At 36.9% G+C, this 10,057-nt stretch overlaps 1 long non-coding RNA gene across 1 annotated transcript; it reads right to left on the reverse strand.

Annotated features, from left to right (window-relative positions):
- Positions 1-303: 303 nt before the first annotated feature.
- On the reverse strand, positions 304-4,249 carry LOC123379057. The gene is made up of 3 exons (XR_006583020.1): positions 3,529-4,249; positions 2,888-2,934; positions 304-2,283 (listed from the first exon to the last, which is right to left on the reverse strand). It is a non-coding gene; the product is annotated as an uncharacterized LOC123379057 (long non-coding RNA).
- Positions 4,250-10,057: the final 5,808 nt, after the last annotated feature.

The raw sequence follows: 10,057 nt of genomic DNA on the forward strand, positions 1-10,057 counted from the left end.
CTTGCAAGTTGCTTCCAGTCATCACTTACCCCAAAACCAAACAATGGTCTTACTCTATCCGGGAAGGATAATCTCATCATAGCTGGGCAGCTTCAACAGGGCTTCCATGTTGGGAGAACCAGTCTATCCAAATCAATTCCTTAGATCCATAAGGCAACAGCTATCTCAGAAAGATCAATGTTGTATTTAAATCTATTCATTCTTTTATCAGCAAACAATCATTGAGCATCTACTATGGGTCCAACACTATTCTAGGTGCTAGATCTTCAGCAATGAACAAGATAAGTAGGTTTTCTGCTTACAAACCTCAAGTTCTGAGTGCCTCAGCAGGAGGGAAGTAGTGTGAGTATAATAAACAAATAGAGAAGAATACTGGTTATGAGGAGGATAAAATAAACTTAAGTAAAAAAAAAATTTAAATTAAAGAAACATGCCATACAAAAGGCACATCAGGAACACACTTTTTGTACACAGTGAACTATGCACATATACTACATTATGTGAATAAACCACACAGGTATAGATTCATATCTACATATTTAATCCACACAATCTTTCTAAGACCAAACATCTCATGGTATTCACTGGTCCACAGTGAACAAAGGAAACAGTATCACATTTTCAAAATAATAGATTACTCATAAAATTAAAATTTTATATGCTTAATTAATAGTTTTTATTATAGATGCTTTATAAGCCAATTACTAAAGATAATTAACAAACAGAATCAGTAAAATGTTCTAAATGAGTTCTTCAAATATTTGTTCAATTTCACTTGGAATATATATATATATACATATATATGTATATGTATATATGTATATCTGCCCTGAATTTTATGCCAGTTCCAACTAAATTCCCTGTATAAATACATATAAAGTAAAATACTACAATGAATATAATTACTTATGATAAACAGCAAATTTTACATAACTGACCCATTCCGATTTTCTATATGGTTTGTGCACTTTCCTAAATCTATTTAGAATCACCTGTTTTTTGGCTAATTGTCTACTCACACAAATGTGGTAGGTAATATAAACTTCTAAAAAATAATTTTTACTGTTATATGAAATATCAGTTCACATTCCAAAAAAGAATGTTACATTTCAAAATGCACTACTAAAGTCCACTTTTATCGTTAATTAATCCATACACATTTGTATACATGGCTTCCTAAATACACCAGTGTATTCAAAAAAATACCCTCTCAAAGATATTTAAATTGGCAGAAATGCTTTTTAAGAAGGATACAATTAATTTGTAATCATGACAGATATGTGTAGACTAGAGAATTAATGAAAAGCAAAGCATCTTAAACTAACATGTTTTTAATGTTATCAATTTGATTTTTCAAAAAATACATGTCATTTATTTTCAAAATGAAATGATAGCAATACTTTCTACAACCTATCAATTGTATGTAGAATAAGATACTCATAACTTTCAAACACTGCTTTTACTAGCCATCACTTGTCATTAAATGTAACTGTATATTCGAGAGCTTTCTAATAATAGCCTTTAATTAAACCAAGGACTGTTAGAGGGTTTCCGTTGCCCTTTGAAGTTCTTAATTATTACTTGTATCCAGCCTTTTATGGTACACTTAAGGTTAAATTAAATAATTTAAATATACCTTGAAGAGAAATATGAAGACTTTTGCCTGTTTTAATTAAATCTCTGAATTTCAGGATTTGAAAATAATAACATATGTTTTGATTTTTTTCATGGCCGATGGTAAAATGCTCGCTATATTAAACAACAAAAAAAATGGTAGCTTTTTATGGGACTAATCGCTAAGCAGATGCATGTAAATGAGCTATTTTCTATGCATGGTTTCCAAAAGTGCTAATTAAATAGTTGGTATTCAAGGCTATGCTCGCTCATTGTTTAGTGACACACAAATCCAGCGATGTGTGCCAGCAGACATTTTAAGTTGAATGTTTTCTCCTCTACGGCCTTTGTCATGAAATGGTGGCACCATGATGAGAACACTAGTGTAAGCAAAACATTGAAATATGCTTTAATAATGTTTTAACCATGTAGTGACACTAGTCTAGTTTTCTAATGAATTTTTAATTTCTTTTTTCTTATAAGGGTGGTATGAGTTATCGCTGATGCATATTAAATCATATACATGAGTCATTTTCTCTAAATTTGCATAAAATGGCTAAATGCTAATGCACCAAATGGAGCTTACTATATGTGGTACAGCAAATATTCCCTTGAAGATTTTCTGCAATCAATCTCCTGTATTTCATTAGCAACCAGATAAGGTGTGGTCTGCAGAATAAAAAAGAAAAGTGTGTAGCTCATGAACTTATGAGGCTTCAGATGATTTCTACATGGTGATTAGAGTGGATTCTGCAATTAGAATTTATGTAAGTAAAACACACACGCCCGCGCGCGCGCACACACACACACACACACACACACACTCACACACGCTTCTTTAAAGGCACAGTACAAGAGTTCTGAATACAGCCTTGCAATGTTAAACAATGAAAAGGCATCATTTGATCATTGTGATTTTCTGTAGCTATAATTAAATGAAGGAATGCCATACTTTAAATGTAGTGTCATTTGACTGTATAACCCTTACTCAAATTTTGTAACTTAAGATTACAATTTCCCTACTATGATTATAAAAGAACCTTAAAAAATACCTATCGCTGACATTTTTTTTTTTTGCTAACTTTTCTCTTTTTCCTTGTCAAGTAATGGTAAGGAATTTTCTACACTGATGTTTAACATTTAAATATGATTTCCTCTGTCACCAACTGGCATTAAGATCACATGCCATAAAAATTACATCAGGGTGATAGAATTATTGGCCAAACTAGAGATGTTTCCTTGAGGAATAAACTTGTTTACTCTACTCACCAACCTTTTTCTCATCTGTCCATATTTTCACCATCTGGAATATTTTTTAACCTGATGGAGAAAAAAAAATTGGGGAAGGGGATGGCTATTTAAAAATAAATGTATGCTTTACCCTACAGTTATTTTGAATTAGTCTTGATAAATAATTAAGGAATGCATAATATATTATTTAGATGCCATGGTCTTAAGAATTTGAGTGGTATTTCAAGTACAATTATAGTCATTTATTTATCAGTAGAAAATTTACATAATCACACTTCAAAATCCAGTGGACTGGAGAGATATCAGAAAGACACCCATGAATGTGGTAATGACTCTGAGCATTAGATTAAGTTAATAATATATTGATGCACATGATATTCTAATATCTAGCACTGCAGTATTTGATCACTTAAAATGATAAAAGCATAAATATTTTTTTCTTTTTAAACTGCATTTTATATAGGAGGGCTCCTTATAGTATAAAAAGCAACTTGAAAAAGAAAAATTAAATTAGACAATCTCTGATAAAATGGAGCTAGTTAAGCTGAACTTAAATAAAGCCAAATTTCTATGTCTTTTGGCCAAGAAAATAATTATGTCTTAATAATAATTATTGGTTAACATAAATTTCTGTTCATTTTATTTTGAATTGACAATATAGACCTTAAGGCTGAAGTCCAGAAAAGTGACAGAAATTCAAGTCCTCTCTCTTGTCAGTGAACACAGCTCGCAAATGGAGGGATTACCTATCGTAAAGGTAACACACTTTCTGTTAGCTCAGTCATGCTATGGATTCTTCCTTAGCAGCTAGTCCATCTGAGACAAATTTGGCAGAAATATATGCAGTATTTGTACTATGCTGTTCGAATCACTAGAGTCCCATGTCATATCTGCAAACTCAGATTTTAGACTATAATTGAGCATGATTCTTGAGTGTGAAAGTCTAAGCTACTCAGCAATTTCTAACTTTATTTGGGGACAACTAAACTTATTACTTGTATTAATCTTGGTACCTACAAATTGTCATAGAGTTACTTTATAAAACAATGCAAATATAAATCCATCAGTTAATCCCCATTTCCTGGCTATCTAGATATTTTCACTACCAGAATAACTCAAGAGGCACATACTACAGACCCTAAAGATGAAGACCTATCAATTTTCTTCCTTTCTTTTCAAAGTCACTTCTCATGAGTTTGTCATGGTGATAACTTCATATTTAAAGCTACTAAACAGTTTTCAAACTATTCCAGACTGTTCAACACCCTCAACTTCAGATTCCTGTTAGACAATGCTAACTTAACTTTGTATATAGATCATATATTTCAAGGTTAATTCAATACATTACAATGATATCTACTGAGCAGCTACTATGTACAAACTAAACTATGTGCTTTTTAAAAGTAAGGCCTGAAATCCATTATTTGAGCTCCTCTCAGAGACTGTTAAATTCATACGACAATTTCAGGTAACTTCCTAATTCTCACTGATTTAAAAATAAGGACTAAATACACTTTTATTATTACTATACAAGAGATCTAGTCCTGACAGGACTAAGTGGATAGATCCTGAACTTCAATGATAGTAAATCTTATATTGTCGTCACAGAAGCATTACCTCCAAATAAATTATGGTAAGGTTTTTTTTCATTAGACCAGGGTTGATAAATGCATAAATTAATTATAATTGAGATATTTATCAGGGAAAATATTTCTTTATCATACTTGTTAGAAATCCTTCAACTCCAGTAAATTTCACTTATATTTATACACGCATGTGAATGGTTATATAGGTAGATTATATTTTTCCCCTAAAAGCACAAAGACAAAAATTTGAAATATATCCTGGGTAATATTCTGTAAATCATTTTTGTGGACTGATTCAGAAAAAGTGTTGTTGTTGATGATGATGATGATGATGATGATTTTGCACATTACTTTTCCCAAGTGGTTCATTTGCAAGTTTTCACCAATTATTACCGTGATTAGCATCTGTAGTTACTTCCAGTCTCCCACTAGCAGTTATATAAGACATAAACATTTTAACCTTGTCAAATTTGAATTCAAAACTAAAATAAATAAATAAATAATAAAAAATAAATCAACTTTAAGAGCCAGATTGCAGTTAAACAAGCTCCAGATAGCTTCCCAGGCAGGGCCAGTGACTATTAAAAGAAACTCTGAGAACACAAAATATCCCTCCCACAGCTACTTAGTGACAGAACCAAATGAATATTGTTAGGTGAGTGTTTTAATAACGCAGCATTTTTGAAGCATTTTCCCAAGATTATTTCTAATTGGCCCTGTCATAAAGTAGTCGAAAACTGCCTTAAAACAGTAATCAGTTTGAAACCAGTTGAGCAAGCCTATGACAGGAAGTTATTAATAATATGCTTCGAAATTTACCTGTGAAATACTGAGCTTGACTACTTTTGTAAGAGAACTGAAAGTAAACGGCCTTTGTAATGCAAATCGATCAGTAGCAAAACGCCACCGCCTTTGGAATCCCACATTCTCACCTGAGCTTGCTACAGACCTTGGTGCAACCCTTTGGTGAATGGAATCAAAACTGCTTAACATGTAGGTAAGTGTCCTTTAGTGTCACTAAAGCACACCCCGTGAGCTGTGGCACGTACTTGTACACCAGGAAGCCTGTGCTCTCGTCCGGGTGCTCGTGCTCACCTAGCAGCAGGACCGCCCGCCACCTCCCAGTACGAGTGACCATCACCTGAAGCGAGGACCGGAGTGGCTCCTCCCGTTTCGCTCTCCTTGTTTTCTTCTAAGACCCTCCTCTTTCCCTTCCTCACCCGAGGCCACAGAGCTGGACCTGCGCCTGGCGAGGTGGATTTAGCCCGGTTAGAGTTAAGATGGTATCATTAGCTGCGCACAGCGTGACTTCCCACTAATCCTCTCTGCAACTTACAACAAGTTTAAATGTCCATGCATGATGTTATTAACTGGCTTTAGTAAGTGCTTAAGACCCAGATCTCTTTTTAAAGTAATCTCTGAACAAGTTCTACTGTATCCACCCAACAGGGAGATTAATATTTCCTGCAAATCTGATATGGGGAAGATGCGCGCTGAGTCCCGAAAAGGCAATGGGATAGAAGTGGAAGTTGATCCAGGGAAGGGCCCAGAGCGGAGGAAGCTCACCAACCCTGGTTCCCAATTCAGAAAACTTCCTTCTCCAAGAGCTCCCCGGTATGTGTGGGGGAAGGTGGGTGCTCTTTCCGTTAGCTTTTCACCGAGATAAAAAATGAGGGGAGGAGTACATAATATCTTGATCAGTGATATTGATCATATCCAGGAAAGATGCCTGGGCATAACTAGAGAAACCGCCAGCAGTATAGAAAGCCCCTTAATCACAAGTTGCCTGCTAGCTTGAGGAAGGGACCCCGGGGATGGGGTAGCCGCAGCCAGATGCCTGCTTTCAAACGACGTCTTGGAGTGACTAAACCCCGACGCCACCCCCATCCACAAGCCCTAAGAGATTCCTAAGAAACCGCATTCCGGAGCTGGGGCAGAAACAGGTCCGAGGTCGCTGGTGAGGGGCCGGAGGGCAGGCAAATAAAAAAAAAAAAAAAACATAACAGCCCTAGCGGATGCAACTCAACATGCCAGACAGAGGAATGCTGCCGGGCCCCCTCTAAGGTTCTCAAACCTTGGAGGGAGGGCGCTGAAACTTGAGCTCGCGTGAACTTGGGAGGCCTCCCAGCCCGCTACCTGGGCCGCAGCACGCCCCCCGCCGCCCTGCCGCGCGCCAGCCAGGAGCGCGCGCCAGCGCCGGGAGCGCGCGCGCCGGCGCACCAGCTCCAGTAGCTCTGGCCGCTCTGGCAGCCCGTCTCCCGGGAAACACCAATCAGACGCCCGCTTCTGGAAAGGGCCGTAAGCAGCCGCAGCTGCAGGAGGACTCTGGCTGTTGGCGGTCACCGGGAGGCGTCGTGCTGCCCGGCGGCAAGCCGGCCGCCTTCGCTGCTGCCACTGCCTAGCCCAGCCAGTTCCGCAGCCAGTCACAGAGTCGGCTGTCTCCTCTGTGCACCGCCCACGCCAAGCACCTTGCAATGCGGCTGCTAAGCCTGGCTATTTTTAGATCTCAAGAATGCGTTAAGCCCGAGCTCAGCTAAACCCCAGTCAAAAACCACCAAACACAGTGATGTGCTTCTCTTTGAACAAATATGGCTCTGAACTCCATATTTCCCTGAATAAAGTCAATTATCTTCACTTTTTAAAGTCCTACCCCCTGTGGTCTGGCAGTTGGCTGCAAAGCGGAAAGCCACATGCTCCCATCTCAAAGATGGTCATCACCTTTCAAAGGAAGTGTACTAACTCTCGCGGCCCTGATTGAGGGCAAACATTCTTTAGCAGCAAATATAACTATATACTTTTCATTTCCATTCACCATCTTTAGAGTTAATTCCACAATAAAGTCAAACGATTCCCAAAAGGGGTGAAATGGGTTCTCCAAGTAGATGAGTAGATGAGAATGGAGGTTCCTGCTGATTTCTGTACTAGGTTTAACTTGTGCTAAGAAACCGATGAACACATAAACAGGGAAACAAAGCCATCCGTTAAAATCTGGAGACACTGAAGAACCAGCTTACATGCCCCATCACTGTAGGACCTGTATAACTGTCTCGAAGCACTAACGTTAAAACAATCGGCCCAGTATTATAGATGTCTTTTTACTCATTAACTCCTAAAGGACACCTTGTCTCTGTTCCCCATCTCACTACCTCTCCACCAGAGCATCCATCCAAATGCAGCAATATATAGTATATGTTTTACTTACCCTAAATTATTAAGGGAAAGCTAAATCATAGCAAGACAGAGTGGAAAAAGGGTATCAATATTCTTAAGCCACAAGGGTATTTCCAGAGGTACAGATCCATAGAGAAAACTGGGTATAGAGGTATACACTGTTTTCATACATATTCTAGCCACATAAGAAAATAAAACCTTTGGCTCTATCTCCTCATTTCTAAAAATTGAAAATTCTTAAAATGCCAAACTGCCTTGAACTATGTATATGTAATCTATAAATAGGAAGAACTTCTATGAACGTGAAATGTTCTTATCCTTATCTCTTATTCTAGTGGTTTCTTAATTTTCATCAAAGACTACACAACATCAAATTAGAATTCACATTTTTCCAAATAAGAAAATCATTTTAATTTAAAAATTAAACAGAATACTAGTAGAAATGTATTGTTTAAGAAGACTTAAAGGCCACTTTGAAAACATAATTCATTTTGAATGTAAATGTTTTTATCTCATTACTATGCACATTAATAGCAACTTCACTAGGGGGCTGATACTGGTGGACATATCCACTCACAGCTTGCAAGGATATTGCAGTTTTCCTGTAAAACTTTTTTACCTCCACCCAATTTCCACTTTTGTTGTTGTTTGGATTTTTCTGAATGACTGTGTTTTTATGTTATATCCTTTATAATTCTATTATTAAGTGACCTTTTATTGTTAATTTTCTAGTATAAAGTAGGGCAAGGAAAATCAGTTGGCTATATCCTTATATTTCCTTTTACAGGTGTCATTCTATTGGCCAATTTTTTTAAGTATTTCATGAAAAGATTCTAGATGTCAAAACCTGCAGTTAACGCTCCTGTTTAGAAATACACAAAATAATACCTTTGACGTTGGCAACTCAGATGTATTATTCAGCAAAACAGCAATTACTCATTGTTTTGCACTTACATGTTAAGAACTATGCGACACTTGGTGACACAATAACAAAATTGCAAAGTCAATTATATTTAAAAGAGACAACCTAATAAAACATACGCAACCAACTCCTTTTACTCTTTTTGAACTGTTTTGCTTCTTTTTCTGACTGTTTACAGTTAAATAGATTATGTGAATGTTAAATCTAAGTATAATAACTGATTCACACACATCATGAGAAAAGAAAAGTTAGAAAATGGGGAGGAGGTGTAACACAAAGGGAGGTGTATTCCTGAGGGTACCAGAATCCACCTAGGGAGGTGCCAGAGTGTTGTGTATTTTTGGAAATTTACATCTATGATGTTCTTTTGCAATGTCAATCATAGTGGCAAACTCTGAAAGAGCAGTGTCTGCCAAAACTTAAAGCAAAATTTAGGTTAGATTCACAGTAATAATTCTAAGCAGAGCTAAAGCCAACAAAACCTGAGTAAAGGCTCCTTATATCTAGGAAGGGAGGGTTTCAGGTGGGAGTAGTTGTTTGTTTTATTCTATTTTAATTGCACAAGAAGCAATTTTGTAACTTGAACTTCCCAGTAAGGAATTCCGCTTCTCAACCCAGCCTGCAGCCTGAATTGAAGTTCCCATCAGAAAATTAAAATGTTTGTCTGGATAAAATAACTTCTAAATGAACTCTCTATTTCTTTTCGTTTCTTTTTGTATTTTCTGCAATGTAGCCCCTCGCAATGATATTAGTTCTAGTGTGGGAAAATATTATAATTGAGATCTGGTAAGTTATTTGCAGACTTCAAGTTTTTCTTTACACTGTGCTGACATTTAGTACAGCCCTGGTGAGGAAAACAATACTACCATTCATAGCTCTAGACGTAGATTTCAATCGACTTAAGCGGGCACAATGAAACTTGGTCATTCACTGGTTACCCATATTGTGTTCTCAAATTTTCTCTCAGCAAAAGTATAATGACTCAGTATTGTATGGTTGCATAGACAAGGGCTCGGAACAAGAGACACTAGTTTTGTCTGACGGTGTGAGAAAGTCGTGAAGGGATCTTTTCTTCCAGATGGTGTTAAATTCAGCTGCCTTTTTAACATTGGCCTTGCACAGCAATCTGCTGCTCCCCTTTCACAAAGACTGAGCTTGGTTCCCACTAGTTAACATGCATACTCACGCAACCTGCAACTTCACTCCAACTGTTTTACAATGCAGTGGTATGCTAAATAAACTTGATCCGGTTTCTGCCAATGTTAAAACTAGCTTTCAAAGAACTACTTAACTGATATTTACACTTCCTTTGACTTATATGTACATGCCTTTGGAATATTTCAGATTTCAAAGAAATATCACCTTATTATAAGGTCATTGTAGAGATTACCTTGGACATCCTTCAGACCCATGCTCAGATACAGTACCTCTCTTCAACACACACAAATAAAACAAAATGTCAGAAATTTGATGTGCAATAGAAAAAAGAAAAATTGGGACATGTTGCATCAAG

The sequence above is a fragment of the Felis catus genome, chromosome A1, assembly GCF_018350175.1.
Source record: "Felis catus isolate Fca126 chromosome A1, F.catus_Fca126_mat1.0, whole genome shotgun sequence".
Lineage (NCBI taxonomy): Eukaryota > Metazoa > Chordata > Mammalia > Carnivora > Felidae > Felis > Felis catus.